Source organism: Hyperolius riggenbachi, chromosome 7 (assembly GCF_040937935.1).
Source record: "Hyperolius riggenbachi isolate aHypRig1 chromosome 7, aHypRig1.pri, whole genome shotgun sequence".
Classification (NCBI taxonomy): domain Eukaryota; kingdom Metazoa; phylum Chordata; class Amphibia; order Anura; family Hyperoliidae; genus Hyperolius; species Hyperolius riggenbachi.
In genome coordinates this window covers 297,035,975-297,061,949 of record NC_090652.1, presented here as the reverse complement: position 1 = coordinate 297,061,949, position 25,975 = coordinate 297,035,975, and the positions used below count along the sequence as shown (strand labels likewise).

The window sequence follows — 25,975 nt, the reverse complement described above, 5'->3', positions numbered from 1 at the left end:
TTTCACAAAGTGTACCTGTCCTGTATACACAGTGGCATCAGCCCATACTTCAGGCTAAAGCGTGGATAAAAAAAAAAATCTCACACAGTATCCGTACTGCAGAAGAACATGAATGGACAAATACTGTCACTATTTAAAAAAAGTCTTAAAGTGGGATAAAAGTATAAAACACTGACATAACTTTCTGTAAGAAAGTGTTTTGCTACCTTTTATCACCCATACAGTTATCATTTGCTTTTGTGCACAAGTAATATTGTCTGTCTACAAATTACAAGTTCCCAAAGTACAGTTTATCTGCTCTGAAAGCTGCCATTGCATTTTATTGCATAGCTGCTGGATTTAGAAGGGGCTTGATTCACTAAAGCGTGCTAAGTGTTAGCACGCCAGTGAAAAGCCCCTTAGCACGTGCAAACTGCCCCTTCACAACCTAATATGCGCATAAGAGTTTGCACGCGTAAAGTTTTGTGCGCAACGCTTCGCATGCAAACTAGCGTGTTAAGCAATGACTTCATGTGCTAAGGAGACTTAGCACACGTAGTCACGGGTTATCGCGCAAACGAAGCGCACGCGAACAGCTTTGCCCGTGCAAACTACTTAGCACCATAGTTTGCACGTGCAAAGCCTTAACGGTTAGTGAATCAAGCCCACTGCATATTAAAATCTATTTAGTGATCACTTTTCAGCTCTTTCTGCTTCTCAGCTCAGTTTTGACAATTTGCCAGTGTTTACTAAATGTATCTGACAAAGGAAAGAAAACAAAAGATAATGTTATCATCTCTTTGGATGCGGACAGAAGCTGCCCACTGAAGCAAGGCGCTTTCCACTGAAGAACAAAGTGCTGTGTGTAACTGTTTGAATGCTGTTCTGCTACAATTTTTTTTTATCTTTTTTGGTAGTAGATTTTATGCTGTAAATAATCTTAGCGCAAAGAGGAAATGCTAAGTTCCATGCCACTTTAAATAAAGAACTATACTAGAGAAAGAGCTTCTTTCAAACTAGTCAATTTCCAGAATCTATGAAGTTTTAGAATTTATTTGAGATTTGGAATCTACAGTGCCTTGCAAAAGTATTCACTCTAACTCTCCCTACACCTCCCATGTTTTGTTGCATCGCAACCTGGAATTAATTTTTTGGATTGTTTAAAAGTTTGCACCATTTCACTGCAACTACAACTTTTAAGATGGATTGTTTGGTTTGTTGTGACACAAACAACAAATGGGGTAACACAACTGAAAACTTCATCATGCAGAACTATTCACCCCCCCCTAAAGTCAGTACTTTGTAGGGGAAACCTTTTGCGGCAATTACACATGCAAGTCTCTTTGGATAAGTTTCTATGAGCTTGCCGCATCTTGCCACTGGGAGATTTGCTCATTCCTTGAGGCAAAATTGCTCCATCTACTTTATGTTGGACTGTTTTTGCTTGTGAACATCAATCTTCAGGTCTAACCACAGATTCTCTTTTGTATTGAGGTCTGGGCTTTGACTAGTACATTCCAACACATTTAAATGTTTCCCCTTAAAGAAAACCTGTAATGGAAAAAAAAGTCCCCTGGGGTTCTTACCTCGTGAGAGGGAAGCCTCTGGATCCTAAACGAAGCTTCCCCTGTTCTTCTCTGTCCCTCTGTTGTCCAGCTGCAGCCCCCAAAGTGCGGTGATGTAAATATTTACCTCCCGGTATCCAGCGCAGGCGCACTAGCGGATCTCCCTTTGGGTTAAGGCGGAAATAGCCGAACCTGATCGATCCATTCTACTGCGCAGGCGCGAGCCCTCTTGTGCCTGCGCAGTAGAGCAGATACGATCGGGTTCGGCCATTTCTGCCTTACCCGAAGGAAGAGCCGCACACTGCGCCTGCGCTGGATCCCGGCAAGGTATATAAATCAGTGCTTGTCGGGGAGGATTGCGGACGCTTCATGGTAGCCAGCGCTGAACTGCCTACAGCTACAGGGATGGGGAAGCCTCATCGGTATTCTAAGGCTTTCCCCTCCCGAGGTGAGTCCCCCCCAAGGTATGTTTTTTTTTTGCTACAGAGTCTCTTTAAACCACTGAAGTGTTGCTTAGCAGTATGCGTTGGGTCATTTTCCTGCTGGAAGATTAATATTTGTCCCAGTTTCAAATGACTGGAAGACTGACACGAGTCTTGCTCAAGAATATCCCTGTATTTTGCAACACCCATCTTTCCCTGGACTTTGACCAGTCCCCCCTCCCCCCAACTTATTTCCGGGTCGGGGTTTCCGCAGCATACTGCGCTTGTGCTGCCTAACTAAGCGTCTCCTTGTACACATTCACGTGTCCGGGAGCGCTCTGCGCAGTTGCAGATGTCAAAACTACGTAGTTCGCCTGTGCAGAGAACTCCCTACACTTTGCCGGGCAGCGCCTGTTGTAAGCCGCGATCACCCCATCCCGGAAGTAAGTTCGGGGGTCTCTGCTGACTAACGGAGGGGGACAGAGGAGAGTGGGGGGAGCGGGGTGGGCATGGGGAGGGCCCACGAAACATACCTGCTCTCCCCATTTTTCATTTTCTTTTCCACTAATGCCAGCATGTTGGGAGAGGGGGGTTGGGAGTTGATGGCAGCCCTGCCTTATGGCCCATATTCACGGGCTACATTTGTGGCCTGTCGCCAGCACACATGATCGTGTGCGCGACAGGCAGGCGACAGCTCGTCGCCAGGTCCCTCCGCGTACAAGAGGGATCAGCTGTGCGACGGAAGCTGTCGCCGACGTTCCTCCCCCTCGCCGGAAGTGCCGTGGATTTTCAATTATGTTGCTGTCGCTAGTCCGCATACACACGCGGACTAGCGACAGTTGCGGCAAAGTTGCAACTGTCGCCGGGTGATTGACCGCGCCAATCGCCTGGCGACAGCAGCGACGAGCGACGGTTCAGGGTGCGCGCCCGTGTTGCGCCTCATACTCACGGGCGACCTGTCTCCGCAACACGCGCCCGCCGCGTGTTGCGGTGACAATTGTAGCCCGTGAGTATGGGCCATTACACTGTCCAGAGCCCAGGAAGCCTGAACACTACGAAGTGGCTCAGTGTTCCGTGTGGAACTGACAATTGTCCTGATTTTGCTCAGCTCCCCACCTCTCGAAGACGTGCCGAGGAAAAATGTTCTAAGGGCTTTGAGCGATGCCTTCCTGCACCTCTCCTCTCCAAACATCATTTCTCAAGAGGCGTTGCAAGGCCAGAGCTTCAGCATGGTGTGATGTCACAGTGGGAAAAGGGGAGGGGGCCAGGCTAACCCATAAATCAGTCCACAAAGGTGAGCAGATTGCTTTTCATAAACAGGCAGGTTTATATAAATCTTAGTGCTGTTCCAGATGAGGCAGACATTTTATAACATAAAGTTTAGTTACTCTGTAAAGAAAGTTTTGCTTTAAAGGATACCACAACTGACATGTGACATGTTGAGATAGACATGTGTATATACAGTGCCTAGCACACAAATACCTATGCTGTGTTCATTTTTTTCTTTCTGTGCCTGAAAGAGTTAAATATCAGGTATGTAAGTGGCTGACTCAGTCCTGACTCAGACAGGAAGTGACTACAGTGTGACCCTCCCTGATAAGAAATTCCACCTATAAAATACTTTCCTTGCAGAAAATGGCTTCTGAGAGCAAGAAAGAGATAAAAAGAGGAATTTCTTATCAGTGAGGGTCACACTGTAGTCACTTCCTGTCTGTGTCAAGACTGAGTCAGCCACTTACATACCTGATATTTAACACTTTCAGAGAGAGAAAGAAAAAAAAGGAACACAGCATAGTTATTTGTGTGCTAGGCACTGTACATAAACATGTCTATCTCATTATGTCACATTTCAGTTGTGGTATCCTTTAAAGCAGCAGAGACAGCCATACTATCCCAGGATAGTAGGTAAATACTTGTTCTACTTACATAACATACTGTATGTATTGTACTGTCCACATTTTGATTTCTGTGAATTTTATATAGTACCAGTAAATAAAGAGAAAACTGTTCCTGGCATTTTCCATCTTTACTACCTCTGACTGAAGCCAATCCTGATGTCATTCCCTCCCTTACCCTTTTTGTCTTAGAAACTGCCCTGTCCTATCTTGCTTGCTTTGTAAACACATGTGAGCACAACATACATTGTTTTTCAGCAGCTTCTGCAGAGGGGGAGCTGTATTTCCCTTCCCAGCCTTGTGTCACACTGAACTGCCCTCAGCCAACCAGTGAGGGGCAGGATTGTGATAGGGGAGACAACAAGCTTCCTTCACCTTGGCAATGTACCAAATAGAGATAAGATTTATTATAGCAGAAACATTTATGATTATATTGGAACTCTTACAATGCAGGGTCAGTTTGTAGACTGCATAATAACACAGAGCCGTATGTAACTGGAATTTGATTTTATGGCTGATAAAGCATGATATGGCTGATAACTGGCTGATTTTATGGCTGATAACTCATGCAAGTCTGTATCCTAGCTTAGCGCCTCTGTGTACACACAGCTAAGCTAGGATACAGTCCTGCATGGGTTAAATGCTCCCTTTGTATTGCCTGAGGAAGTGGGATATACCCCCCAAACACGTTGCACACTTCTGGAGTATGTAAATAAACTATTTTTATTGTAAAAAATGTTGTGTCTGCATTAAAGTGGTAAGTCCACCACTGCCCACTTCATTTTAAACTTTTTAATTTACTTCTTTTAGGGCTGATTCAAACAGGCGGCGTTAAGGCGGCTGGGAAGCCGTGTCGTCCTGTGACGTCTTGTTCGAGGGCGGCGGTACGGCGATCGTTGGCTTCCCGTCACGATCAGCGTTTCTCGTCCTTGCAGGGGGACATGAAGCAGCGACGACGAGCCGGCCCTGGACGTTGCATGCTGCTTCTGGGGCCGGCCGAAGTGACAAGTTAAATGGGGATCAGAACACAGCGTTTGTACAATCGCCGGTAACCGCCGGGAATCGCGTGATGCTAAACGCTCCCATTCAAGTCCCGAACGCTTGGCGGTAAACGCTGCCAAGCGACCGTGTGAACCAGCCCTTACTCTTCTGGCACCTCTGTACAACTGCACAGCTACTGAGTCCACCCCTGGGGGAGGGGATTTGGCCCCTTTTTTTCGGATCTACAGAAAGCGACTTCTTAATCCTGAGTGGGGACAGGTCTAATTCTCCCCACCTGCCCTTACAGTGGTTGCCTGGATGGTAATCCTGGTTTGTGAGTATTAAATTATACTTACATTTTCACATCCACATTTCCAGTACATACTACACTATACTGACACTATACTGGGCTCTCAGTGACCTTTTATCTTTCTACAAGATAATAGCATGCATGCTATTAAGGCGCTGGGAGATTTGGGCACAGGTTAAAGCCAAAAAATGGCTCACCCTGCTCCTGCAATACTCCCGGCGGCGTAAATTACTATTCCCCCTCCAGGCTGCCATTGACACTGGGGAAAGACGTGATTTGGCCTCCAGCTATTGCTAGCGACTGAATTACGCTGTTTTTACCGTAATTTGGGCTCCGTCTTTGGACGGCCTTTGGCAGCGATTTGCCCTATGACGATGCCCAAATTTCTACTGCCGTTTTTACCGGACTCGGCTAGTCAGGTGTGCCCCTAGTATTAAGTAGCCCCCCTCCCCAGCATAGACAGATTTTTCCCCGGTTTTAACAGCTCCCCTTCCCAGTATAGATAGCCAGTGCCACTAGAGGGAGTCATAGAACAGAGACAGTATGAGAGACAGGGCTGGGGAGGGATCCGGACTGGTGACTAGAGCACGCTGCGCTCGCGACTCTGCATTAGCTGGCCCGAGAGGGGGGCCACCCTCAGTGCTGTGTGCCCAGAAGCTGGTGCCTCCCCAGCCTCTGCCTCGCTCCTGATGCTGAACACTATTTTTGAAGGTCTCATTTTAAAGGGTGTTGAATGTATGACAAATCCACTATAAATGCACTATGCAGCCGTGCCTTTACGCGGGCTCCTGGAGTACTACTTTAAGAATTTTAGAAAGCACTTATAAACACCCCAAGCTAAATCAGTAGAGCCAGAGCGGCATTTTGTATGGCGTGACAGGTTGATTTTAACAATCGAGGTTCTCCTTTCTATAACTCACAGAGGCTGTTAATCCATGTCGTTTTTTATGAAGTTAAGGGAAATGTCAGAGAACAGAGGAGTGATTCAGAAATTAATTTTTAAGGTGTGTTACAGCAGCTGGGTATTGGCTGAACCCTGTGCATGGTTATATATAATGTATGGCGTGGGGAAGCGGGAGCCAGCAATGATCTGATATCCGGGTCAGATGATTCATGGCTCTGCTGTCTGACGTCTCCCGTAGTGATTTTGGTTGCTGTAAATTCTTACTCGCTCATAAACTACTAATATTCCTGGTGGTTAGAGATACATTGGACTGCGTAGGACTTCAGATTTATGTACATAACATATAATCACTTTCAGGCTGGTCCCGCTCCGCTCTGTGTTGGCTCTGTAAGATTAGACAGTTATCTGCAGCGCACGTCACAGACAGGGTTGTCATCAGATCTTGATGCGCCTTCAAAAAAGTTAGCTTTCTGGGGAGCTGTCTGTAAGGCCTGAAAGGGATAATAAATAGGCATTTCTTTTGCATACTGTATACGTATCTGTCAAGTCACAGAGGCGCCGAGCCTACAGAGACCAGATTTCAGACACTCCCATGTATATGTATGGCCTGAAGAAGTGTTTTTGCCCACGAAACATGTTGCAAAGCAAAGTGAAGTTGCCCAATTAAAGTTGTTTTTCTATGAACGAGCCATATTTTGTCATTCCTGGGGAAGTAAGTCCAGCGCTTCCTCCCTTTTTTAAACTGATCTTAAAGAGAACCTGAACTGAAACTTAGAAGTCAAAATAAACATAAACACGTCATACTTACCTCCTGTGTAGTCTACTCCTCAATCTCTTTCTCATCTCTTGTGTCCTGTTTGTCCACTGTCATCAATGGAATTCTCTGCCCTCCATTTTGAAAATGACCATTACCCCATAACGGCTTCCTGGTCAGCACACTGTTAAACTGTAAAATCGCCCACTTGAGCCATAGGGAAACATGGACATTACCTTGCATATTCAGTTGTAACTGACAGCTGCTGATATATAAATGACAGCAACTGGTATATTTCAGCCCTGACAAAATCTTTTCAGAACTGGAAGGGATCACTGTAAGAAGAAAATGGGGAGCCTCTGAGAGGAACTGAACAGCGAGGTAAGTATGTAATATTCATTTGCAGCTACATCAGGTGTTTATTTGAGATAATTTTACTCGCTTCAGGTTCCCTTTAACCTACTTAGCGGTAATCCCGGGTCAGGCTCAGGATGGAAATCTGCAGCTCAGAGCAGTAATTCCGTGCCTGAGTGAGTTAAATGCATGGGCTGCTGTAGATCTCTCTGTAGTGTAGTTTGTTTGTTTTTTTTCATGTTTTTAGGGTCTAAAAGCTTGTCAAAAAATTGCATGGCTTTTAGACCCTAAATCCAGAAATAATCATAACACCAGGAAGGTTAAGGTATTTCATACTTCTTGTTTTATTGATTATACCAGTATCTGTCAAGACTAGAGATGTCGCGAACCTCCGAAAGAGAGAGAGAGAGAGAGAGAGAGAGAGAGAGATGAATCTACCTGGCTATCTGGGGTTCTCTTTGGACAACTGTTGAACACAAAATACAAGGCCATGTCTGGCTACATGTCTGTAAGCAGTGGCTGGATGGTGTAATGGTGAATGGCTCTGCCTCTGACACAGGAGACCAGAGTTCGAATTTCGTTTCTGTCTGTTCTGTAATGTAAGCCAGCACCTATTCAGTCGGAGACCTTAGGCAAGTCTTCCTAACACTGCTATCTTGTCTAATTTTTCTCTTGACAACTGTTGAACACAAAATACAAGGCCATGTCTGGCTACATGTCTGTAAGCAGTGGCTGCATGGTGTAATGGTGAATGGCTCTGCCTCTGACACAGGAGACCAGAGTTTGAATCTCGTCTTTGTCTGTTCAGTAAGCCAGCACCTATTCAGTAGGAGACCTTAGGCAAGTCTTCCTAACACTGCTATCTTGTCTAATTTTTCTCTTGACAACTGTTGAACACAAAATACAAGGCCATGTCTGGCTACATATCTGTGCTACTGCCTATATAGAGTGTGCCCTAGTGGCTGCAGCTCTGGTGCTTTGAGTCTGCCAGGAGAAAAGTGTGATATAAATGTTATTTGTCTTGTCTAATTTTTCTCTTGCATTAAGCATAAATGGTACATGCTAGGCTACTTTCAGCTACTTTCAGCTACTTTCAGCTACTTTCAGCTAGTAGTGTTGGTGGTACAATGGATATGTTAGGTGCCTACCATACACTGAGGCCTGGGTTCAAATCCCTATCATGGTATATAAGCTGGTTTTTGAAATACTGGAATTCCCTGGCAGATGAGACCCTCCTCCCTCCGGTAGGAGTGAGGAGGGAATATGTAGAAGGGTGGAGGGAGGGACCCACAAACAGGCTAATTAAAATCTCCCTAGCAGAGTGTGTAGCAGCTGTCCCTTAACTAATTAGTGTAGGCAGTATAAGGACCTTACTTTGAGGGGGGGTGGGCCTCCAGCATTGAGAGCAGTGTGTATGGCAATAATGTGTCTGCTGGCTGTAAAAAAGAGTCAAAATTTGCTCAATAGAGCTTTATGGGGCGAATCGAACTTCCGGGAAAGTTCGCGTTTGGTAGGCGAACGCGAACCCCCGAAGTTCGCCTGGAACCGTTCGCCGGCCAACAGTTCGCGACATCTCTAGTCAAGACACACAGCTTATCATATCATTCTTTTACAAAATTAAAGTGCACCTGAAACGGATACAAAAAAATGGTTACTTACCTCAGTAGAGGGAAACCGTTAAATAGTCAGTGGTGCGCAATGCGCTGATCGCTATCTACCAGTTGATCATAAAGGACTGTTGGGTAGATTGTGGTTGTGTGCTGTAAGACAAGTGGTGCGCCATCCATTGGGAACACAGGACAGTGGGAGGGGCAAATGTGCTGCGGCCCTTCCCCTCCAGTAGTTCCTGCAGGCAATATCCAATGAGGGATGCAAATGTGTCCTTCGCTCCCCTTGACCAGTTTTTGGTCAAGTTAAAAAATAATCAACAGATCTTGCTTATAAGAAAATAGCAAGGAACACAACAAAGGAGATACCATTCAAACTATGCAGTGAAGGATGAAAATAGGTCTTTCCTCGGTATTCATAAGTGAATTAGCAGCTGAAACTCAGAAATATCAGGGGATGTTACTACAGTTGGTAGAATAGAAAATTGTATTAAAAAAAATGGTAACAATGCTGCTGAGAAAGTTTGTGATTTCATACAACCAGAAAGATGAGAATTGGGGTTTAATCCAGAATGGAAATAGGTGGTAGAAAAAAGTAATAAAGCAAGAGAAAGGGCGCTGCAGAGGAATACGAGAGCAAACAGGAGCTCACTCTGCAAACGTCAAACATGTGCATCTCAGCATCAGAAAACATAAGGTCAAAAGTCTAGACTGAAGGAATTGAGCAGGTAAAGAAATTCAAAATAGTACTCTCAGATTAGAGGAGAATGGATTGTAGGCCAATCTAGGACTGTCATTTGTCTATACACAGAAGGAAATGTGTTTTGGTGAGGAAAAGCAAGCGCTGAAAAGATCGGTCGACATTCTGAAGAATTGATGAATGAAACAGATGATATAGCATAGCTCCCAACATAGCTCACAACTGTCCCTCTTTTGGAGGGACAGTCCCTCTTTGGGATCCCTGTGCCTCTGTCCCTCTTTCCACCTCATTTGTCTCTCTTTTAGGACTTTGTCCCTCTTTCTATGTAAATATATATATTTCTCTACTAAAAATGTGTTTGATTGACTCTAAACTTTATTCTCATCCTTTAAATTAATATTTTACTAACTAGCTGGACGCCCGACGTTGCCCGGGTATGTATTTGGCTAGTGTTGGCTCTGCCCACTTTTCCTAACCCTAACACACAATTACTTAATGACCAAGTATGTGAGCTTTGCGGTCTTTGGCATCAATAATTTGCAATGAAATAAAATTAATCTGATTGGATGTGGCTCCACCCCTTTTCTGAATTTGAACCCCAATCACCCAATGGCCAACTGCATCAGGTACAGGTGATTAACAGTGCAAGAATAGCTGCAATTAAATATTCCCCTTTAAAATCAATAGGTGGATTTTGATTGGCTTTTATAGGCTCCACCCACTTTTATGAATATTAATCCCAGTCACTCAGTGACCAACTGTGCAAAGTTTGAGAACCCTACCATTAACAGTGTAAGAATGGCTGCAGTTTACATTTGCGCAATGACATTTGTATTTTTCTCCACCCACTTATTTCCCAACATTGTTCAGGTATGTATTTGGCTGGTGTTGGCTCCGCCTACTATTTCTAACCCTAACACACAATTACTCAATAACCAAGTTTGTGAGCTTTGCGGTCTTTGGCATCAATAATTTGCATTGAGATTAAACAAATCTGATTGGCTGTTTGTGGCTACACCCCTTTGTCTGAATTTTAACCCCAGTCACCCAATGACCAACTGTACCAAGTTTAAGGCTTGTGCCATTAACAGTGCAAAAATGGTAGCAATTACATATTCCCCTTGAAAATCAATAGGTGAATTTTGATTGGCTTTTGTAGGCTCCACCCACTTCTCTGAATATTAATCCCAGTCACCCAGTGACCAATTGTGCAAAGTTTGAGAACCCTACCATTAAAAGTGTAAGAATTGCTGCAGTTTACATTTTCTCAGTGAAATTTGCATTTGTTTCCGCCTACTGATGACCCGGCATTGCCCGATTATGTAGTTTGCAGGTGCTGGCTGTGCCCACTTTTCCTAACCCTAACACATAATTAATCAATTACTCAATGACCAAGTTTGTGAGCTTTGCGGTCTTTGGCATCAATAACCTGCATTAAAATGAAACAAATCATATTGGCTGTTTGTGGCCCCACCCCCTTTTATAAATTTAAACCCCAGTCACCCAATGATCAACTGTACCAGGTTTGAGGCTTGTGCCATTAACAGTGCAAGAATGGCAGCAATGAAATACTCCCCTGAAAAATCAATAGGTAATTTTTGATTGCCTTTTTGTAGGCTCCACCCACTTTTCTGAATATTAACCCCAGTCACCGAGTAACCAACTGTGCAAAGTTTGAGAACCCTATCATTAACAGTGTAAGAATGGCTGCTGTTTACATTTTCCCAGTAAAATTTGTATTTGTCTCTGCCCACTTATGGCCCGGCGTTGCCCGCTTATGTATTTGGCTGGGGTTGGCTGTGCCTACTTTTCTAACCCTAACACACAATTAATCAATTACTAAATTACCAAGTTTGTGAGCTTTGCAGTGTTTGGCATCAATAATTTGCATTGGAATGAAACAAATCTAATTGACTGTTTGTGGCTCCACCCCCTTTCTGAAATTGAACCCTAGTCACGTAATGATCAACTGTACCAGGTTTGAGGCTTGTGCCATTAACAGTGCAAGAATGGCAGCAATGTAAATATTCCCCTTGAAAATCAATAGGTTAATTTTGATTGGCTTTTATAGACTCCACCCACCTTTCTGAATATTAATCCCAGTCACCCAGTAACCAACTGTGCAAAGTTTGAGAACCCTACCATTAGCAGTGTAAGAATGGCTGCAGTTTACATTTTCCAGTGAAATTTGTATTTGTCTCCGCCCCCTTTTTGGTTATGGGAATAAAAAGTATCCTATACTTTATTCCAGGTAAAGTACTATGTGTGTGCCAAATTTCATTCAAATCCGTTAAGCCATTTTTCCGTGATTGAGTAACAAACATCCAAACATCAAAACATCCGAACTTTCCCGTTTATTATATTAGTAGGATTTTAAAATGTTAATATGAAGGAAAATGAACCAGGATAGAAATGACCGGGGTGGTTTGAAGTATAAAATAACACATTTTTCTTATGAAATCTTTATGGTATGCGTGACTAGGGGTGTGATGGGGGCGTGATCAGGGGTGTGGCAGGGGAGTGGCTTAAGTGTCCCTCTTTCTCATCTCAAAAAGTTGGGAGGTATGTAGATAGTGAAAGGGCCTCTACTGTTAATATAGTAAAATTTTAAACACATGTGTACACATACTTATAAGATGTACATTGCCTGCCGCGTTTGCATGGTGTCTCCTCAATTGCGCTTTTGTTGCTGGGAGTGCTATGCGCATGTACGGTTAATTCTTTTGAGAACCGCACATGTGCAGAGCGTTGATGGGAGCGTGATCAAGGAGACCTGCCGACAAGACCATGCATTTGTACTACGCATGACTGGAGTTCCAGTCACAGATCTTTTGGAGCTGGCAGGGGCCCAGCGGAGGGGACCCAAGACTCTGCGGGACTGAGACACTACAGGGAAGTGTGTGTGTTAGAGCCTACGGGGCGCCCAAATTGTCCACTAGCTGCAGACGCCTACATTTCCTGCTTTGCACTAAAGTCCCCCCTGGGGTACAAGCACCATGTTGAGAACCTAGGCTCTGTCTAGAAGACATCTAGAATTTGTTTCAACAAACTGAAGGGTTTTCAGAACCGCAGTAAAGTGGCTCACAATCGAGTGTCCATAGCGATTGCAGAGGTGGTCTGCAGTTGTGCAGTACAAAGTTATTTACTTGTAACTTCCCGAACTTAACTTCTGGCTCCTGCTGTCTCCCAGGTGTGATGGCATAAATCAATGTATGGAGAACATCATTCTCTCAGCATAAATCTGTCTGCAGCTTGTCTAATCAGCACCAGTAACCTCCCAGCACCGCACGCCTCCAGACTTATTCCAGGCCGAGTGCCCAGGAGAGGCATCGAGTGCAGGTGACAGCGGGGACAACTGTCAGCGGGATTCTGAGCAGTAGGCCACAGCAGTCCTACAACCAGCTAGTGAAGCCTCCACGATGTCACCAGCTCCTGGAAAGCTGGCAAGGAGCATCCTCATAAATACTAACTCAGCTTACAGACCAGCTAGGCTCCCCATCTGGGGGAGCTTTGAGTGATTTTCTTTTGCCTTTCGTAATGTTGTGTCCTTCTGTGATCTGGTTGCAAAATAAAACTTTCTGCTTCCAACCAGAGATGGAAATATTTGGTCAATAACCAAAATTTTGAGACAGTGGGGTCAGTGCCGTAACTACAATTCATGGGGCCCATCAGCAAAACTTTGATACCTCCACAATGTTCCCTTGGCTCCCCTTGGTGCTCTTCACAGCCTGAGGGCCCATCTCACAAGGGTCATTAAACAAGTGTGGCCATCAGGATCTTCACACCCATAACAAGTGTAGCCATAAGACACCTGATCTGCTGCTCCCCTCTAGTTACACCCCTGAATGGGGTTGATTCACAAAGCTTACTTATTTTGTGACTTTAATGTAAAAAAAAAAAAAAAAACAGCGACTCCCTGCCAAGCCATGCGCTACCGGAGTCAGGAGAATGGAAGGGACCCAGAGGATGCCCCCGAGGGACCTCACAGGCTACGGGAGGGGAGAGGAAGCCCAGGTAAGTTCAGATTCCACTTTTTATTGTGTGTTCAGGGTTCCTGACACCCATGCTAACCTAGAAATAAAAAACACATATATATAAGTAGATAAATACTACTTCTACTTACATAACAGATGTATTGTGCTATCCACGTAATGATTCCTGTGAATTATATAAAGGAAAAGCAGAAAATCCTATTCTAGGCAGTGGCCATCTTGCCAAGCTAATGCTGACATCATATCCTCCCTGACTCTTGTTTTCCCCCCTCCCTTCTCTTGCTCATTGTGTATTCATTAGCTGCCCTCCTCCCAGAGTCTTCAGACACTCCCACTAAGGTGTATACTAACACCTGCACTGCCTTTTTTTATTTACATATTCAATCACTAAGTCACCTCAGCCTTGCTTGTAAACACAAGTAATCAGAGGGTGTTTCTGAGGCAGGGAAATAAATGGAAGAGGAGGAATATATTATAGATAAAAAGAACTTCCAAGCATTAAACTCTTTGGCACTGTTTGGCACTAGGGCCAGTGCTCCTAAAGTATGTCATAACTACAAACCATAACAGCAGAACATTTTTTGCAAGTTTTGAGTGCAGGATTAGCATCTTTATCACTTAATACACTCAGACCAGTTGCTTTTGAAATTTGATTTTTATGGTGACAATACCGCTTTAAAGAGAGTCTGAGGCGAGAATAGATCTCGCTTCAGACCTCATAGCTAGCAGGGGCATGCGTGCCCCTGCTAAAACGCCGCTATAGCGCGGCTTAACGGGGGTCCCTGTCCCCCCAAACCCCCTCCGTGCAGCGGGGGAGCGCTTCCTGGTTGGGGCAGGGCTAACCGCCGCAGCCCTGCCCCATGCGCGTCTGTCAGACGCGTATCTCCGCCTCTCCCCCGCCCCTCTCAGTCTTCCTTCACTGAGAGGGGCGGGGGAGAGGCGGCGATGCGCGTCTGATAGACGCGCTGGGAGGCAGGGCTGCAGCCGTTAGCCCTGCCTCCAGGAAGAAGATTACCAGCGACCATTTTCCGACCAACTTTTGCGGGGGGTGGGTTGGGGGTGAAGGGACCCCCGTTAAGCCGCGGGATAGCGGCGTTGTAGCAGGGGCACACGTGCCCCTGCTATATATAAGACCTGAAGCGAGATTTAGTCTCGCTTCAGTGTCTCTTTAAACACTCAGCAATACATTATACTTTTTTGCAGTGAGTATCCAGTAAACAATGCAAATTATCAGACATAATGCACCATTATGGAAACAAGTGCGGAGATTGCCTGCCCCACACACCCATATCTCAACCAGTAGTTCAGCAATGCAGAAACAGTGACGGTGTCTGTAGTATAAATGTCCAAGTGTGGTCTCCAGGCCGCATTCCCCACAGCATAAGCTGAGGTGCAAGGTCAGTCCGCCAGAGCACCAGGTCGGACACCAAGTATAAAGTCCACAAGGACCAGCACACTCAGGGATTTCTTCCAAACTCATAGAAATCTTTATTACAAAATCTTCAACATCATAAACATTAAAATACGTGAGCCGTCACAGGGACAATCCAGCAATACGATAATCGCCAAAGACGGTCAATGTCCATCAAAAGCCTAGTCCCCAAGCGGACGGAGTATTTATAACAGTCGGGTAGACAAAGGTCACCATCATATAAAAAGTCCAAACATCATGGCTAGGGTTGAGTAGGGTGCCAGGATGCAGCCCCCCCCCCCTTTTTTTTCTTACCAATGTGCTCCATCGATTAGGGATAGATTAGTTAGATCGGATATCGGAGGGAACGTGAAAACCCTCAGGGACAACAGGGGACTTTCCCCTGTCTTTCTTGTGCCCAGTGTAATAATGTGTGGAAAGGGGGTTCTGTACCGCACCCTGTGAGTGGTAAACCTGTTCCGATAAGAGGTAGATTTGATTGTAATTCTAAGTTTGTAGTATACTGTATAACATATGTGGACTGCTTTATGTTGGGGAGACCACTCAAAGGGTGAAGGATAGGATCTCCTCACATAAGTCAACTAATGGGATAAAAAGATTGAGCTGACATTTCCTGCACACTTTGGGCTTGATTCACTAACCGGCGCAAAGTGTTAGCGGCGGTGTGAAAAGCCTTTTTTGGCCGCTAGTGTGCGCAAACCTACTTTGCGCGCAGCCCCGTGCACTGCGCGCGCAGTACGGGTGCGCCGATATTAGTGCGCGGTGCGACGATAACGTTGCACCCGCTGGCCCTTGAAAGTCGCACCTGGTGCAACGAAAATGGCGCATCGGTTGCCTTCAAAGTGGTGCATCATAGCGCTGCTTAACGGGCACCCAATGCACCATTTTCGTCGCACCAGATGCGACTTTTAAGGGTCAGCAGTGCGCACTATTACCCGCGCTGTGCGCGCAGTGAGCGGGATTGTTTCAAATGTGGTTTGCGCACACTAACACTTAGGGGACATCAACCGGCTTAGCGCCGGTTAGTGAATTAAGCCCTTTGTGGAGAAAACACCACACAGTAGCGCAGTTGTGGGGGTGGGGGGTGATAGAGAGAGATTGTTATTAAAAGCAGAAGCCCGTTGGATTAAACGCTTGAATATTCTACATCCCCGAGGATTGAACCGTGAATATGATGTACATAAACTAATATGAATAGTAATTTTCTCGCTTGATTTTTTTACCTTTCTTTTATTTTCTGTGTTTTTAATATATTATTGCATTGCTCTTTGTAGGTGCTGCTGGGATGCTGTATGACCAGGATTGATCGATTTGGGTTGGTATGTATGTGGTGATTTACCAATTGATGTGGCTGTCTCCATTCCGGTTTGGATGTGGGGAGCTCCTCCCAATCGTATGTTGAGAATTGAGTCTCACTAGCTCTTAGGACCATGATTGGGAATAAGGGAATGTAGAACTCTATGACTTATTTTTTGGTCATCAGGGCTGCTTAGACATATTTTTGTGTTGTAGGATAGAACACTATATTGTGTCATTTTCCGCTTGCTGGTACGCATTACGATTTGGCGCGGCCGTTTTGCGTGTGCACGCGTTGCTCGGATGCAGTTGTGTGCATGAGCGCGTTGCTTGGATGCAGTTATCTGCATGCACGCTTGTACACGTTGCGATGTGACGTGGCTGTTTTTGCACGTTTGCGCATTACGTTTTTTTGACGGTATTTGGTGTTTTCATGCGCACGTTATTGCGGAAGGCGGATTTTTGATGTGATAACTTGGATAGTAAAAATAACAAAAGTTACGTTTGCTACATGGGTGTTGGCCCTGGCCAGGGTTTGAACCCTGGTCTACCGTGTCAGAGGCTGAGAGCCCTTGACCACTACACTTTAGTAAGTAGCATTGCCATATAGACTCTTCCGGATGTTGAGAGATTCATTGTGAAGGGGTTCTGCCTCCCTGATCCCATCAATAACTATTACCTTGGGTCACATGGCTGTTACTGGTTGCTCAGTCTCCCATCAGGTCCTCCAGGGGTAAGATTCATCCTGATTGGATGTTTTAAATGTGTTACTGTTTTGTGATTGGTGCTCTTGGGTATTTAAGCAGAATGTCAGTTGTGTGTTTGTTGTGCACTTTACTTGGCTTGAAGACGTGCTGTACGCCCAAAACAGCTCTTGGCCGGTGTCTGCCAGCCGCGATGTTTGGACTTTCTGTATGATGGTGACCTTTGTCTACCCGACTGCTATAAATACTCTATCTGCTTGGGGACTAGGCTTTTGATGGACATTGACTGTCTTTGGTGGTTATCGTATTGCTGGATTGTCCCTGTGAGGGCTCATGTATTTGAATGTTTATGGTATTGAAGATTTTGTAATAAAGATTTCTATGAGTTTTGGAAGAAATCCCTGAGTGTGCTGGTCCTTGTGGACTTTATACTGGGTGTCTGTAGTATAGGCAGGGCCGGTTCTCTCATGAAGCAAGGTGAAACATTTGCATCAGGCACAGAGATTACAGGGGCAGCATGTTTGTGCTGTGTGAGGAGAATGACAGTGAGTGAGGATGGGGGAGGCAGGAGAGCATCATTTGAGAAAAGGCAGCTTATTGTGCTGTGTGAGAAGTCTGACAGTGAGTGAGGAGGGGGGAGGCAGGAGAACAGCAGTGTGTCATTTGACTTGCACAGCAGGAGGGAGGAGGTGGCACTGCTGTCCTGATTAAGGAGGAATGGAGTGGCTGAGGGTGAGCAGTTTGTCACAGACTCACAGCCAGCCAGTGTGCTATTGTGCTGAGCTGCAGCAAGTTACGTGAGAACATTAAATGAAGCAGAGTAAATTGTTGAGTGCTGTGCGATCATTCCAAATGGGGGGGGGGGGGGGGGTTGCCACAGGCAAGAACCTCTAAAAAGAAAGAAAGTCTAGAACCGGCCATGAGTATAGGGGGTGTAGGTAGCATGTAATCCATTGGAACGAAGGACCTATTCGTAACGTGCCATATTGCACGTATAATGCATCATTTGTTCTTTGGCCAAGATCCTTTCTGAATTACACAACATGCCACAAGGCATACTGTGGCAGCCAGCTAGTAGCAAGTGTTGGTGTTGGATTGGGGATCCTGGTGGTGGTACTTTAGGGGAGGTCCTATGGGCCCTTTCCACAATAAAGGCTTCTGAAAATGAGGGTCTGCTAAATAGGTCAACAACGAGCTTCTCGGTAAAGTTGTCAAGAGAGCTGCTTTCAGCTTCCTCTGGCAGGCAGACAATATGTACATTGGACCTGTGTTTTCTATTCTCAAGGTCTTCTTGAAATTCACATACCGCTTTGAGCTCTTGTTAGGTCGGTGCTGCATCTCATTGCAAAGGGCGCACCTGGTCCTCCGGTGTGCCAATGCGATGCTTGGTCTCCAAGACCCTGGCACGAAGGGTCTGTATATCTGCCCGGGGGGGGGGGGAGACGTCCATCCGCACCTCCTCCAGTGTAGTTGTAATGGTGGTAAGGGTCATCTGGCATGTTGAGATGCCCTTTATAATCTGCTCAGGGAAGTGCAGAAGGCCTCATCATCCACGATTTCTGTGCCTTCTTGGTTATTGAGCCTGATATTGCTCAGCTTGTCTTTCATCACCATTTCCGAGTCAGCAAAGGGTACAGTGCTGAAGGCAAAGTGACAGGCAGCCAGAGTGTAGCCGTAAACTTGCGAAAGATTGCCGGTATATGATGTTATTATCTGGTGGCTGAGCAGGAGCTCTTCTCCAAGACCTTCTATGCCATGGATTTCCGGTCAGTGCCCCGTTTGGCCCAATAACCTGACTGTCACTTGTCAAGTGCAGGAATATCGTACTTTGAAGCTATTGGACCCACCGGGCTCCGGGCGGGTTCAGTGGACTGGAGCACTCGTTAAGTGTGACGAAGCACTCTTTAAACTATCTGAGCACAGCATAATTTACCTTTGCATGCTATGGCTGCATAGCGTGTGCAGGGGATTATAACACTCCCTGCTGCTCTAGCAGCGCAGCTTAGTGAATCAAGCCCCTGGTTTGCTAACCAGTCTAAGCACTCTTTTCACCTCCAATGCAGTGTTCTACCAAAACTTTACTTCTGTCTGCAGGAATCTCCGAGTGCAGGACACTTATCTGTTGGTGTCTGGTTATAGACTATCACCACTAGCATCACATGACTAAAGATGGTGACAGTTGGCCAGAGAGAGCAGCTTAATGAAAGAGGAAAGGTCACCTGCAACTTAGGTTTCATTTTCAGTTGTATAGATTTTGTTTTTCCCCTTCTGCTCGTCTGTTTCACAGAAAACTCGTCCCTCACCGCCTTCCTCTCACTTCACCCCGCAGTCTCCTTCCTTTCCCTCCAGCGACAGTGTGGAAGTGACTGAACTGTTGGCAGTAAGCAGAGGCAGGCAGTCTGCTAACTCGGTGTCTTCCTCCAACACCGGAGAACATTCCAAGAACTGTGAAAACCTTTTACCATCTGCAGGCTCCTGTTAATTATGTCCTTCCTCATACTCCGTCTTAATTAGAAATTGTTTTAGTGACAGTTTCAAAAATATAATCGTCTCATTCATGGCATATTTATCACCTGTGCAGAACTGCAAATCAAACCAAGCGTGCTTCCTGGGGAAAAAGGTAGACAATAAAGAACGTCGCTGCTTAACCGCTCCTCAGTTGGGAGAGAAACCGTGAGACTGTGCTGCTAATGCTCATTAATACACAGGCTAATACTTAGCCCTGCAGAGGAACTGAGCACCACTTGCAATATTCTAGGAGCGTATTGGGAATGGGCTTAAAGGAAACCTTAATCAGCAAAAAAAAAATACGAGTTTAAAGAGGAGCTGTCAGCCACACTATCCCAGAAAAAAAAACCACATATATAAGTAGATAAATACTTGCTCTACTTACATAACATATGTTTGCACTGCCCACGTTTTGATTTTAGTGATTTTTCTACAATAAAAAAAGAGAAAATACTTCTTAGCATTTCCCATTTTAACTGTGGCTATTTTGAAGCCAATCCTGATGTCATTTCCTCTCTTACTCTCCTCTGCCTAATTGTGTATGCAGTGCCCGCCCTCCACTATAGAAAGTGCATTGTCTCAGCATGATAAATATTGGTCAATCAGAGAGGAACAGCGGTGTCTGAGGGGAAAACAGGAAGGAAAGAGGCTTCAGCCAATTAGGCTGCATTAGTTAAGTCCAAGGGGAAGTAGAAAAGCAAAAAAAAAACAGCATGCCCTGCAACTTCCTTTTTGTGTACCAAATTTTGTGTGTACCAAATAAGAATCAGGTAAACTGAGGAATGATCATTTATCAAAAAGAAAAGTAATAGAGATTTTAACTTTTAGATTGCCTGGTTAGCATCCTCATTACTTGTTTACCAGATAAAAATAAAGAATTGATTTTTTATTTTATGCCTGACAGTTACACTTTAACTTACCTGTTGTTTCTACCAGCCCCCTGCAGCCGCCCTGTGACTGCACCATCACTGAACGATTCTCCTGTGTCCCGCAGCGCCCCTCTTTCAGCCGGGCAACTTGGGGAGTTGGCAGCCACTGTGCATGCACGGCCCTGTCCTCCTCGATCGTGCTCCAGTCATCGGGAGTGCTCTGAGAATGCGCAGTAAAGATTCCCCGTACTGCGCAGGCCCCGTCCACAGGAGTGCAATCAGGAGTCACACAGACCAGGGTCAAATGAAAGAAGGGCACTGTGGAGGATTGTTCAGTGACAGCGCCGGCACAAGGCGGTTGCAGGGGGCTGGTAGAAACCCCAGGTAAGTTAAACTAGGTTTTTTTTGCCGATTTAGGTTACCTTTAATTAACAATTGTATTTATCCTCCTACTCCTGAGAATAATTTTTATTTTCTTATTTAAAACCTAAAAAAGTAGGTTTAATGTTTCATTATCTCATATGACTGATACAGTCTTTCAGTGCCCCCAGAAGCTAAAGTATATGAACCATTGACATTTTCTTTTAATCTATCCCCAGCAATCGATCAGATGATGATTTCTTCCAGGCAAGAGTGTTATAGCTGTAATTCTGTATCAGTGAGGGTTACCATATAATAAGTCCTGACTGGAGAAACTGTCACTTGCATGCCTGAAAGTTTAGCTTTTTCAGGCAGAAAAAGAAGAATAGGACACCTGAACTTAGAGTGATATGAAGGCTGCCATATTGATTTCCATTTTAAGGGACACCCGTGGCGAAATTAAACGAATGAAATAAACAATTGTATCTATCTTCCTTCTCCTAAAAATGATTTTTTTAAGATATTCCACAGTTTTATTTTATGTTTAAATCTCCTTTTATGTTTTAACTCTTTTATTGTTTTTGCTCAATGACACATTCATTGAAGTATGCCAGAGCTAAAATCTATTGACCCCTTTTTTATCTCTTTCTTGCTCTCAGAAGCCATTTTATGCTAGGAAAGTGTATTATAGTTGGAATTTCTTATCAGCGAGGGTCACACTGTAGTCACTTCCCTTCCTTTCTGAGTCAGGACTGAGTCAGCCACGTACATACCTGATATTTAGCTCTTTCAGGCAGAGAAAGAAAAAAAGGACCACATCCTAGTTATGTCATGTGTGTGCTAGGCACTGTACATACACATGTCTATCTCATCATGTCACACGTCACCTCGGGTATCTTTTAACAATGTGAATTGCCTGGCTGTCCTGCTGATCCTTTGCCTCAAATGTACACATGGTAATTACACACATGTTCAATCTGCTCTGATAGATAACTGGATTTTGCGCAGTAGGGATCTGAAAATCGTTCCCGTTATGTTATGTCGGAAATTATTAGTTCGACCTGTCGATCTGGCGGGAAATTGCTGGTGTGTACCTAGCATAAGACTTTAGGGTCTCTTTCACAGTGAGACGTTGCAGTTTGATGCGACGTTAAAGTCGCACCGCAAGCTTACAATGCAACGTCCCTGAAAAATTGTACCTCAACTTAATGCCCGTTATTGTCGCATACAGTGCAGCATACAAGCAGTGAAACGTATGCTTCCAAGTTAGTTCTGAGCATGTGCAAACAGTCCACCGTAGCTAATAACGTGTATAACGCACAGCATGCAGCACTTTCTAATAATGCTACACCTTACACACACAGCAATGTGTGCACTGTGAATGTCGCACAGACTTAGTTTTGCTGTGCATTACTCTGCGTTAAAACATTTTCTAACGTGCGACTTTAACGTCGCACTGTGAAAGAGGCCTAAGGCCGGCTTCACACTGCGGTTTGGCAGCAGTGGTTTCGGTGCATTGACCACACCGCACCACCAAAAACAGGTTAGCACGTGGTAATCCCCGGCTGGCTGGCAGCCAAACAGGAAGTGACATTCACTTCCTGTGGCCAAAGCGTTCACATGCGCAGAAGTGTATTGCTAAAATATGCCTCCGTGCTAAGATACAAAAGTGACATGAATGTCTGATTGATTGATTGATTGATAAGAGATTACTGTTCACGGTATATATGTTAGCTTCTTTTGTTATTGGATGTTCTATGATAGTTCATACAACACTGGAAGTTATAATTCAAAGTAACACATTTGTTCATTCTCATCAAAAACTGGCTATGAGATATTTCTAATCATAACACTCTCATGGAAGATTGACCATGAGAGTGTTGCTATTTCTCATGGGATACTGACCATGGGAATGTTGCTATCTACAACACTAGTCAAAATATGAGATATTGTGCAAAGTTCTCACATAAGCACGTGTTCTGTGACACTTCTAAAGTATGTTGTGATCACGCAGTCATGTGTCTTGTCTGCACAGGCGCACTAATACAAGCACATGGTGATCACTCACCCTTATCTGCACAGGTGCATGGATGAAACATGTTCTGCGCCTGCGCAGACATTGAATTCTGTCTATATAAAGGAGGGAAAATACTTTCGAGTGGGGGGGACTCTCGAAGGACAAGCAGACATGCAGTCTGTTTGTGTAGCCAGGTATTTCCCCTCCAAGGTTGCTGAGGTCCCCCGATCTTCTTTGGGTGATGTTACAATACTTGGTAAGAATATTGGTACTCACTAATTACTCAAATACAATGTAACTATGATTTTGCAAGCCTAGATGATTATTATAACAGGATTGTAGCTCAATAAATATTATTATTGAATTTTTCCTCATGTTTTGCTGCAATTCATTTTACCCACTCCGGTGGTGAGCAAAGTTAGAGGGTTTAAAAACCCTTCCCGTGAGGCAAAACACGTGCATGCGCACGTGTAAAAATTGCAGCTGGCATTTTAAAAACAGATGTTGCCCTAGACTTACATGACTTCTGGTTCGGAGCATGTCGCCCCAGAGCTGCTCGGTAACATAGGTTTGCGCACATGTCGAGGCTGCGGCAAAAAGGTCACTTCCGTCGAATTACCCTAGCGGTGGGCTGCGGTAGAAACGCTGCACCGCTCCAGTGTGAAAGGGTCCTTAGCCATAAACTGTGAACAAGCATGCAGCAGATTAGATGTTTTGGGCGAAGTCTGACTGCATTTGCCACATGCTTGTTTCAGGGGTGTGACTCAGACACTACTGCCGCCAAAGAGATCATCGGGACAGCCAGGCAACTGGTATTCTTTAAAACAAAGTAAATATGGCAGCCTCCATATCCCTCTCACTTCAGGTATGCTTTAAAGAGAAACCGTGACGGGGAATTGAACTTCATCCCAATCGGTAGCTGATCCCCTTTTCCCGTGAGAAATCTATTCCTTTTCACAAGCGGATCATCAGGGGGTGCTGTATGGCTGATATTGTGGTGAAACCCCTCCCACAGTGTGATGTCAGGACCAGGGTGCTGACAGTTTCCTGTCTGTGAACCTCATTGCATTGGGGGAAATAACAGCTGTTTACAGCTGCTTTCAACTGCCAGAAAAGCAAGCAGCATCTCCTTCCACTGGCATCACCTGTCAGCAGTAAAAATAAATGTCACCATGTGATAAATGTCAGAGTGTAAATCAGGGAGAGGAAAGATTTTACAATGGGCAAACACTGACTAAACCATTTATACATAACTATTGTGAAAATGAAGCACTTTTTTTATTATATTATTTTCACTGGAGTTCCTCTTTAAAGTGAACCAGAGACGAAGCACCCTCATGTATTTTACTACATTTATCAGTGGGAGCATTAGAGAAAACACCTGCCCTGCTCTCGGTTTTATTCTTCACTGCTCAGCTTGCTTCTAATCAGCCATGATAAAATCCCTGACTGAGCACTCAGTCAGGCTTTGTTCAGGAATTTTTATAGCTGAGTCTGTGTTCTCTGGTGTCTTTTCAATCCCAAGCCTGCCCCCTGCTGGCTCTGCTCAGAAATCCTTATAGCGGAGTCATTATAGCAAAGCCAGACTGAATGCTCAGTGGGGGATTTTATCAGGGCTGATTAGAAGCAAGCTGAACAGATAAAATTAAGCAGACAGCCGAGTAGGCGTTTTCTCTAATGTTCCCACTGATATATATGGTAAAATACATGAGGGTGCTTCGTCTCTGGTTCCCTTTAAGCTTGCCATCCATTTTGGAAATAGTTTAGCACGATGCAAAATGAAATCGACAGATAATTTAAAATTACAAACAGCTTGTTTATAGTTATTTTATAATGAAAGTGAAATTTCCCCTAAAACCTCTTATACAATGAGAATGTGTCAGTGAAAATGCTGTGTGCGTTTTATTTAGACAGATCAAAAGTTATTTACGATTAGAACTTGGCTGGGGAGGAAATCACGTTTTTTGGAATCTTTACTGCCAACATTTCTGCAGATTCCCAGCAGGTTTCAGATTCTTTCTCACAATCGTGTTCACCAATTCCATCATTTATTGACAGTGACAGAGTCTACGGTCCCTCGGAATATCAATTTCCAGCATTTTATTTTTGGACGCACTTTAGCAAAGTTACTCCATCTATATTATTTATGGTGGACAGTTTCAGAATATATATATTTTTATGTTCTGTATTTATTGGAGATCATCCCAGGTCAGTTTATCTCGTGTCAGCCAAGGTAAAGTAAGTCCAACCACATAGGCCTCAATTCACTAAGATCATGCTAGAGATAATAATGCAAGAGAAAACTTACCTCCACACGTGAGAGAGTTATCTTACCTCTTCATTCCTTAAGTTACCTCCTCTGTACTTAATTTACCTCCTCTGTAGTTATTTTCACATGCAGCTAATTAACAGCCTGTCTTTAACTCTGGAGTTATTTTAAGGATTGGAGAGTTAATTTAAAGACAGAAGAGTTAAAGGGGAACTGAAGAGAGTGGTATATGGAGGCTGTCATGTTTATTTCCTTTTAATCAATACCAGTTGCCTGGCAGCCCTGCTGGTCTATTTCTCTGCAGTAGTATCTGATTAAAACCAGAAACAAGCATGCAGCTAGTCTTGTCAGATCAGACTTATAAGTCTGAACCACTGAAACACCTGATCTGCTGCATGCTTGTTCAGGGGCTATGGCTAATAGTATTAGAGGCAGAGGATCAGCAGGGCTGCCAGGCAACTGGTATTGTCTAAAAGGAAATAAACATGACAGCCTCCATATACCTCTCTCTTCAGTTCCCCTTTAACTTTAGGCTGGCCTGAGGTAAAATGTTTCCTGAATACTACATGCCTTATCACCATGGTTGGTAACAACTCTAGAAGAGTTATTAAAGACAGGAGATAAGTTTAGTGAATTGAGGCCATAGTCTGTAAATACGGTAGCAGGAAATTTGGACGCCCAGCGGCCAATGGACAATTTGGACTCCCCATAGGAGCTGATGAAAATATCGGCTAAAGCAGAAATTTGGGTGCACGATAATTATCGTTATCAAAATGACGTTATAGTTTTTGAAATGTTTTTATTGTTTTGAAAAGTAGAAGTTTATTGTTTTTGACATTTTTAATGTTTTTGTATTTACAAACTATTCATTTTTGAAAATTATTGTTTTGAACATTATAAGGTTAGGAAGGGGGTTTTAGAATTAGGTGTCAGGAAGGGGGATTTTATGGTTAGGCATCAGGAAGGGGGGTTTAGGGTTAGGGTTCAGGAAGGGGGGTTTTAGGGTTAGGCGTCAGGAAGGGGGGTTTTAGGGTTAGGCCTCAGGATGGAAGGGGTC

General features: G+C 44.5%; 1 protein-coding gene across 3 annotated transcripts in view; it reads left to right on the top strand.

Moving 5' to 3' along the window:
- Nucleotides 1-25,975, top strand: part of ASIC4 (acid sensing ion channel subunit family member 4) — a 949,912-nt gene that overhangs the window by 341,747 nt on the left and 582,190 nt on the right. For all 3 annotated transcript variants that reach the window (XM_068246014.1, XM_068246013.1, XM_068246015.1), the window contains one exon: nt 16,170-16,214. The gene's annotated coding sequence lies outside the window, so the exon portion shown is untranslated. The remainder of the gene's footprint in view (nt 1-16,169; nt 16,215-25,975) is intronic.